Raw genomic sequence first — 9,444 nt, forward strand, 5'->3', positions numbered from 1 at the left:
GTTCAATCGCTGGTAACACATTAAAAAAAAAAAAAAAGAAAAGAAAAAAAAAGAGCATTACTTTGTTACTGTGTGCCACGTTAGTAGCCCAAGACCAAGACTTATCCCATATCTACTGAGTGCTGTATACCTACAATAGTGTTATGCAGTGTTAGATACTGTGAGTACTACAACAGTAAGGCATGGACCTTTACCCTTAGGGATTTGCAGGCTAGAAACAGATGTGTACACAAATGATTATATAGAACATTGTGGTGGATGCCATGAAAGGTATCAATTGCTCATTTTTACTGATATAGTTAATTCTGACCCGTAGTGGGGAACTTCATGGAGGAGGCTTTTGACTTCGTTTCTGAAGGATGAGTAGGATTTCAGTAGTTGGGAGGTTATTCCAGGCTATATGAACTCTACATGTCTTAAAGCATGTGATCCATCCTAACGTTGCTGAAGCCAAGGGCAACATGGAGATATGTTACTAACTATAATTTAAGGAGTAAATTAGGAAGGATTTGAAAACCATAAATGAACCAGTAAATGAAACTGGAAGTTCAACTTGGCCATTCAGTTTCCTAAAGGCAAGATTTCTCTCCAGACCTACCACTTGCACAGCACCCTTTCCTCCAAGGTAGTGATCTTTCCCTAAGCACTTGTAACTTTTACTGTGCAATCATTTCTGCCTAGCTTTTATCTTCCTTTTTGTAATATAAACTCCATAAAGACAAGGCTGCTCTATTTCTTACCTTTGAAACCTCAGTGTGATTTCCAGCAATAGATGTACTGTTAATTGACTGTTAATTGCCAATTTATGGATTAGCTATTTTACTAACATCTCTTTTTACAGTAAACATAATTTTAAACATTTTTTTAATTTGCATCCTTATTGACCTTGTCTTTTATTGAATTTAATTACTTATAAGGAATTTTTCATCATTGAATAATATGAAAAACAAGATCTGTGGCTGAAATAGAGCTTTACAAACTAGCTGTCAATTGGCAGACCCAAAATGACAGAGGTTAAAGAATGCCAGCCTCGGGCTGGGGAGATAGTTCAGTTAAGGCCCTGGGTTCAATCCCCAGCACCGCAAAAAAAAAAAAAAAAAAAAAAAAAAAAAAAGAATGCCAGCCTCTGTCTCAGGTTAAAATTGTTCCATGAAAAGATATGCTGAAGTCTTAACCTCCAGTATCCTGTGAATGTGACTATACTTGGAAACAGAGTTGTAGATATAGTCAAATAAGATGAGGTCATTAGTGTGGAACCTAATCAAGTATGACTGCTGTCATTATAAGAGGAGGAAAATGCCATGTGAGAGAGCTGCACAGGAAGAATGCTGTGTGGTGACCAAGGCAGAGATGGGAGTTACGCAGCATCAAAAGCCATGGAACATCAAGGATGACTGGTGACACCAGAAACTGAGAGAAAGGCACAGAACCAATCAGAAGAGTTTTTGAGAGCATGTCCCTGCTGACACCTTGATTCCAAGATTCTAGTTTGCAAAACTATGAGACAAAATTAATGTTTTAAGTCACCAAGTTTGTTATTTTGTTATGGCAGCTCTAGTAAACTTAATTCACTAGTTCAACCCATCTTCCAGATACTTATCTCAAGGTGCTTGAGATAACATTAGTGAACAAAAAACACAAAAATTCCTCTTTCAAGGGGAGAAAGTAGGAAGACAGATATAATAGCAGAAGTCAAGAAGTTGATACCTTCCATGGGTGCAGAGTGAGCAAGGAGAAGAAACATGATAGGAGATCAGGTCACAGAAATGGAGAGGTAGGCATATCTCATAAGGACATATCTTAGTGAACAGCAGGGTGCCCTTGGAGAGTTGAGTGGAATAATGATATGATAGACTTGTTTTTAACTTCTTATAGTATTAAGAATAGAGTTTAGGGAGACTGAAGAGTGAAGATCACTTAAGCCATTGCAGTTACTCTAGGTCAGGTAAATCTATCCTGATTTCAATCATGGTGCTAGAGGAAAACTGAGAAGTCTGATTCTGAATACATCTTAAAGGGAGACCCACAGGATTTCCCAATAGATTTCACGTGGATGTTTCAGTTATCTATTGCTGTATAACAAACTCTCTGAAGACCTACCTGATGGCTCAAAATAATAAGAATTTTATCTGCTTATGGCTCTGTGGTCAGGAATTCAAACAAGGCTTCACTAAGTAGTTCTCTTCCATGTGGTGTCAGCAGGGGGTATTCATTTGATAGTATTTCATTGGTGTGCTAAAAATGGAAGATCTAGGGCTGGTGTTGTGGCTCAGTGGTAGAGTGCTATGCCTAGCATATGTGAGGCACTTGGTTTGATTCTCAGCACCACATATAAATAAATAAGGTCCATTGACAACTAAAAGAAAAATATTTACAAAAATGAAAGATCTAAGATGGCTTTGCTTACAAGTCAGAGTCTCCATGCTCTTTATATAGTCTCTCTCCCCCATGACCTTTCCCCAGGTGGATAGCTTTGGTTTCCTCAGAACATGTAGTCTCAGAGTACTTAAGACTTCTTACTTGGCATCTTGTAACAAGCCCCACTATGTAAGCCCTCATCAGTTCACCAATTGGCTAAAACTACACACATGGCCAAGGCACAGTGTGGAAGTGAAGTACCAGAGGGCTTGATTCATTAAAGGGTAACTTCATAATGGAGTTGGGGAGAAAGAAGAATCAATGATGGTTCCAAGATGTTTGGTCTGCATAGCTAAAAGAATGAAATTACATTAAATAAATAATAATAATAAATTTTTTTAAAGAAAACTGCTAGAGAACATTTTGGGCATAGATGAAGAGTTAAGTTTTATACACATTGTTTGAAATAGTTACTAGATAATCTGAATGGATGGATACTCAACTTTGACATTTCAGAGAAATCTGGGCTCTTATAAAAGGTTAGAAATCCTAAGAAAATAGCTGGTATTTAAAACCATGAGATCACCTAGTGAATGAGTGTGGATAGAGAAGAGACAATGGCCACGTACTCATCCCTTGAGCACTCCAAAGTGATGAGGTGGAAAGGAAAGGAGGAACTATAAGGGGAGAAATCAAGATAGTGCTAGCATTGTGGGAGCCAAAGGAAGAAGTGTATCCAGCAGGAACTGATCAAATTTGTAATAAATTTTTGATATGCCAATAGATTAGATTTGGAAGTTAACAATTAGATTTAGTAAGGGGGATAGGATTGGTGTCCTTTTCATGAACAATTCAGCAGATTAGTGGGGGAAGGGGGAGAGGCAGGAAAGTCTGACTGAAACACGTCGAGAAAGGCAAGCTGCAGCTCCCAATATTTGGAAACTAATTTGACAGAGCTAAGCTTCAGTGCCGTCACAGGACTGATAATAATGCTTTCTGCTGAATTGTTTTCCTCCCCTTTCTCACAGAACATCCACTTGATACAGGTTGGCCACTGTCCAATTCAAAACACTAAGCGTCCTTCTCTCTTGCTAAACGAGTCCCTGTTTAGCAGCTTCGGCTTTACCCCTCCGGTAGCCGGCCTGGTACACACAGAAGACTCATCCAGATCAGGCGGTCGCCCTGGCTTTCTGAGCACCCAGTGCGGATCAAGTCCCCGCTTCTCACACCCCTCCGATATTACCCAAGCAAAGTCCAAATGCAGTCATGGGTTCTTTTTAAACAACGGCCTTCTTACTTTACGGTTCTCCCTTGCTGTATTAGGTAATAAGACCAATTTGTTCCACTACTGGGTTGTTTTTTAGTTTTTCAGTTTTTTAAGTTCTGTACACTTTCAGAGTTAGAGGAACAGAAATAGAAGGGTAGCCTGCAGGGAAACTGGATGGAATTTTTTGTTTTAAGATACAGAAACAACAGGTTTGTACATGGAAAGAAACAATCGAGAGAAGAGAAAAATTAGTTCCTTTACTACAGGACAGCACGGGCTGACTTCAGGCGGTAGCGGGATCGTTCACCCGCGGGATCCAGGGAGAGACCCGGGAACGTGCCTCGCCGGGGTGATCCCAGCCGGCGAGCTTCCGCTTCTGGTGCCTTCTGCGCGGAGTCCTGAAGCGCCTCCAGCTGCCTCTACGTGGGATCTCCTGAACTCTAGAAAAACCACCAAAATTGGGGCTCGTGGTTTTGTTAAGACAAAAGCAGAAACTGCCATCTACCAGCAACTTGAAATCATGCATGATAACAGAACATGCCTAGTGACTGGTCTTAAAACAGTGGCCTTTTAGGGTTCCTTTGTGTGTTCATGAGGAGGGCTGGGGAACGAAGGTGTGCCTTCATGTGCGCAAGCGCAGTTTCAGACCTGTTCGTTTACAAAATATTTCCCAAAGATCTTCTGGACATTGAAAGAAGTTCGATTTATTCGTTTTAAAATCATCCCTAAAGTGTTTGGGAGAACCTGTCCAGACCTCAGAGGAAACTGAATTTACATATGAAAAAAAATTCTCTCCGCCCAACGTGGGGCTCGAACCCACGACCCTGGGATTAAGAGTCCCATGCTCTACCGACTGAGCTAGCCGGGCGGCTGCAGTGTGGCCTCAATTTTTTGTCTTTTGGTGACTGCATAACCATATTTGGTTCCCTTCCCGTTTCATTACCCTTCCCGAAAAAATTATTTGTAATATACTATGGAGTGGGGCTTTCAGCTTTCCAAAGACGTTTTAAAACGTTCAAACATAGATTTAAGAATTACTATTGTATATGTAATCCTAAAATCACTGAAAACTTATGCAAGTCTTTAAAAATCATTGAATCTTGCTCCTGAAGTGTTTTAAAATATGTACTGCCTAACATGTTACCTTCTTTACATAAACACGTGTCAAAGTTATCCAACTTCTATCAAAAGGCATATTCAATTCCTTTTGATATTTGGGCTCCGCATTAAAAAACAAATTTCGACCGCTGGAAGATTAAGTTTCACTGAAGAACAGTTTAGCTATTTTCTTTAGTCTGGTCCGATTAAGGAAAGTTAAGTTTAGGAAAGGGGATACTGACTCAATTAAAATAAGGTCTCTTTAGAGACCTCTAATAATAGAGATTTAGGTCGTTCACACGCTATCATCCTGCTCAAATGATAGAAACTGGGAGAAAAGTTTTAATGAGTCTCTGAATCCAAAGGTAACAAATATTATTTCTAAGAGAAAAAGAGAAAAATCTGATTTTGATGAAATTATGACAAACTGAGCTAATGGAATAATCTCCAATTGAAATATTTATATTCTGAGAGGCAGGCAAAACTTTCTAGATAAGGAATTCTGCAAAATTATGTGATAGGGGTTCTTTATTCTCCTGCTCAAAATTGCAAGTTTAAAAAAAGAAAATCACAAGTTAAAGTGTAGCCCTGGGAATAACAAAGAATGCTTAGTATATTACCCCAAAACACCATATTTAGAAACTAAACACATTGAGTATGGAATTTTCTGAGGTACTCAATTAAGAAATAAGACGTGTCATAAAATATTTAGATTCTTCAATGTAAAACTAGGACTTAAATAGGGTATTTAAAAATTTTAAGCTTAAAATATAATTATGGGGTGGGGATGTAGCTCAGTGGCAGAGTGCTTGCCTAGCACATGTGAGGCACTGGGTTCTAGCCTTAGCACCACATAAAAACAAAATAAAATAAAGGCATTCTGTCCATCTACAACTACAAAATTTTTTTAAAAAATATTATAATTACAATTTTTTTTGTAAATGCAAACTGGCTTATTTGTGATTGTTTTATAACTTGGAAGAATGATACTGAGAAATGAAATTTTTTTTACATATTAAAATCATTATCATTTATAACCATTTTTTTTTTTTTTTTTTTGCAGTGCTGGGTATTAAACCCAGGGCCTTGTGCTTGCAAGGCAAACACTCTACCAACTGAGCCATATCCCCAGCCCTATAACCATTATTTAAATAATAAATATGACAGTAGATATAGTCTCAATTATTAAATATGTTACTTGATAGTGTTTAAATTTTTATATTATGATTTATTAAAATAATATTTATTAAGTATCTACCACATGTAAAGCACCATTAAGTATTCTAACAGACTATAAAACAAATGTTGATAACCTCAAAAAGCTAATCATCCCATAAGAAAGATATGTAAGTTACATATCAATTTCATATGTACTATTTCCAAATGTATTTTGGAGTAACTTGGTTAAAAAAAATCCATCCCATTTAAATCTTGCAAAGAATCAGACAAATAATGAACTTGAGACAACAATTTAATGCATTTTTCCAAGACACAAGATAAATCAACAATCCAACCTCCAAGTAGGCAGTTCATCTGACAATGAGTTCAGAAATATCCCCCAACTTCTTAATTATTAAGAACAGAGTGAACTAGGCACTCAAGGCACTCAAATAAGGTGTGTCACAAGTAAACAAGCTTGTGACTCTAGTTTACCTTTTATGTGAACCCTCCTATGAGGACAGACTTTTTTTTTTTGGGGGGGGGGGGTACTTACTTACTGGGATTGAACTCAGGGGCACCAGAGCACTGAGCCACATCCCCAGCTCTATTTTGTATTTTATTAGAGACAGGGTCTCACTGAGTTGCTTAGCATCTAGCTTTGAACTCGAGATCCTCCTGCCTCAGCCCCTAGAGCCTCTGGGATTACAGACAGGCCTCCGATCCAGGCACGGACTTCAGCTTTCTTCAGCACTTTCTTACCTATCTTGGTTGAAATCAGGAGCTCTTATGAAAAAAAATTACAACTAGAATGTTTTAATGAGAGGTTTTAAGTGGTTAGTCTTTGAAAAATATTTAAATTTTTTATTTGTTCAAGAAAAAAACTTAAGCATTAATTATAATGCTTCACTAACAAGAAAGAACTATTGAAATTCTTTTTTTCCCTTACTTTCTACATCCAATTCTTCAGCATGCCCTACACATTTGAAATTTATCCACACATTTTCACTTCCACTGCTACCTCTAGTCCAACTCACTCTCTGTTACTGGTTGCCCATAGGACAGCAAGAGCTTTCCAATTAGTATCCCTGCTTCTGTTTTTCTCCTTATTTATCATTCTTCACACACAAAAAAATCATTTAATAATGTAAATCAAATAATGTAATTTTCCTGTTGGAAATTTTTTTCCTGATGATATCAGTGTAGAAACCCAATAATTAATGGGAATGGAATGATGGAACTAAAAACTGCCACTTGGCAACCACCATAATAAAAATTTATTCAAATAAGAATAATCAGGTACTATAACTAGTGGACAAAAGTTTGAAGAATAACAAGATATTTACATAGTTGGAAATTATTTTCCCAAATAATTAATTAATAATAAAGGGAAAATTAATAATTAAGTATTAATTAATAATAAAGGAGAAAACAGAAACTTTATAGTGGAGAAACTGTAAGGAAATTATCAAAGTTAACACTACTACTAACAGAACAAACTGACATCATGTGTCTCATAAGATAACACTCTGACATGAATACAAGGTCACTTATGCAGTATTCCTGCCAGAAAAGCATCACCTGAACATGATCGTATGCCTGTTATCCCAGCATCAACGGAGGCTGAGGCAGGATTGCAAGTTCCAGCCAGTCACTGACATTTAGCAAAACCCTGCCTCAAAACAGAAAAGAAAAAGAAAGAAAGCAAGAATAATTAAAAGGGCTGGGAATGAAGCTCAGTGAAAGAATGCCCCTTGGTTCAATTCCCATTATGGCAACAACAAAAAAAATCAGATAAATCTAAATTAAGGAATATTCTACAAAACAAATGGTTTCAATTTGTCAAAAATGTTAATGCCATGGAAACGAAAGACATACTAGACAACTAATTTCCAGATTAAAGAAGACTGGAAATATGACAACTGAATGCAATGTGAGATTTGTCTTGTGCTGTAAAGTACATAACTGGGAGAAGTGCCAAAATTTGAATAAAAATTGATAGATTAGATAGCAATATTTGTTAATTTTCTTTTTCTTTTTTTTGTACTGAGAATTCAACCCAGGGGGCTTTGCCGTTGAGCTATACATTACCAGTTCTTTTTATTTATTTTTGAGACAGGGTCTCCATACTTTGCCTAGGGCCTTGATAAGGCTGACCTTGAATGTGGGATTCTCCTGTCGGCACTGGGATTAGTGTTGTATGTACACCACCATGCTCAGCTGATTTTCTGATATTCATAATCATACTATGGTTATGTAAAATTTTGTTTTGTCTTGGAGGCAAAAACACACTGAAGTATTTTAGAACTAAAACAATTGCTCTGACCTTTTACTTACATTATATTAAAATTCATTGATGGGCTGGGAATATAGCTCAGTTGGTAGAGTACTTGCCTCACAAGCACAAGGTCTGGGTTCAATCCTCAGCACCACAAAAAAAAAAAAAAAAAAAAAAAAAAGGACCCCCCAAAAAACACTCACAATAAGAGCTGGTCCACTTCTTTGATTTCTCTTGTCACTCTCTGCACTTAAATCTCTACGATAGACCCATTCTGACCTGATAGTTCCTAGAAAAAGTAAAATTTTGTCCAGAGCCTATTCCCTGGGCAATTCTAAGTCTTTCCTTTTCCCAAGTTTCATTTTAAATATTACCCACTCAGAAAGTCATTCCCTGAGCAACAGAGAATTTGCACATGCATTGTCTATAACTCACTGTTCTCTCCTACCACTTATAGAACTGTTTTGCTTATTTATTTTTGTTGCCTATTTCTTCCCATTGAGAATTCCGTGAGGAATGGGACTATATCTCATTTACCATTTTATTAGTAATGTTCAGACAAGTACTTTTAACTTATTAATGCTCAATAAATTTCCGCAATAAGGCTTTTCCTTTACTCAAAAGCGTTATACTCATAGAAAAGGCATGAATACTTTTGTAAAATGTCAAGTTCTCAGAAGATATCCTTAAAGTGCAACTTCTTTCCGAAGGCCTGAGATAAGAGGGTAAAAGAGCAGGGCGCGGAGGCACAGGCCTGTAATCCCAGCGGCTCCGGGGGACTGAGACAGGAGGATGGCAGGAGTTCCAAGTCAGTGTCAGCAATTTAGCAAGGCCCTAAGTAATTTAGCAAGATCCTGTCACAAAATAAAAAGGGTTGGGGATATGACTCAGTAATTAAGGGTCCTTGGGTTCAATTTCTGGTACAAAAAAAGGGGGGGGGGGTGAAATATAAATACCATCAAGATACTGAGTCAGAACCAGGAGACCAAAGACAAAGAGATAACTCTCCCCTCCTGCTTTCTCTGCTCTATTAGAGTACAGGGACATCTTTCCTCTTTGTTTCAGGGCAAAAGAAAGAGAAAATATACAAGATAAATAATTCCTGGAAAAAGAAATAGTGCACTTTCTTAAAGGACCCAATGACTCAATGTGTCTTAAGGCACTGCAACCCAAGAAGAAAACCCCGCCTCTCCCTAACCCCCTAACCCCACCTCCGTGGCTCCCACCCAAGCGCGCCGCTCGCTACTCTCACCCCTCCTTTTCCCACAATCCTTTAGGCCTCGGA

The 9,444-nt window shown here is 37.7% G+C and overlaps 1 non-coding gene across 1 annotated transcript; it reads right to left on the reverse strand.

The window, feature by feature from the left end:
• Positions 1 to 4,420: 4,420 nt before the first annotated feature.
• On the reverse strand, positions 4,421 to 4,493 carry Trnak-cuu (transfer RNA lysine (anticodon CUU)). The gene has a single exon. It is a non-coding gene; the product is annotated as a tRNA-Lys (tRNA).
• Positions 4,494 to 9,444: the final 4,951 nt, after the last annotated feature.

Source organism: Sciurus carolinensis, chromosome 2 (assembly GCF_902686445.1).
Source record: "Sciurus carolinensis chromosome 2, mSciCar1.2, whole genome shotgun sequence".
In the NCBI taxonomy this organism is placed as follows: Eukaryota; Metazoa; Chordata; class Mammalia; order Rodentia; family Sciuridae; genus Sciurus; species Sciurus carolinensis.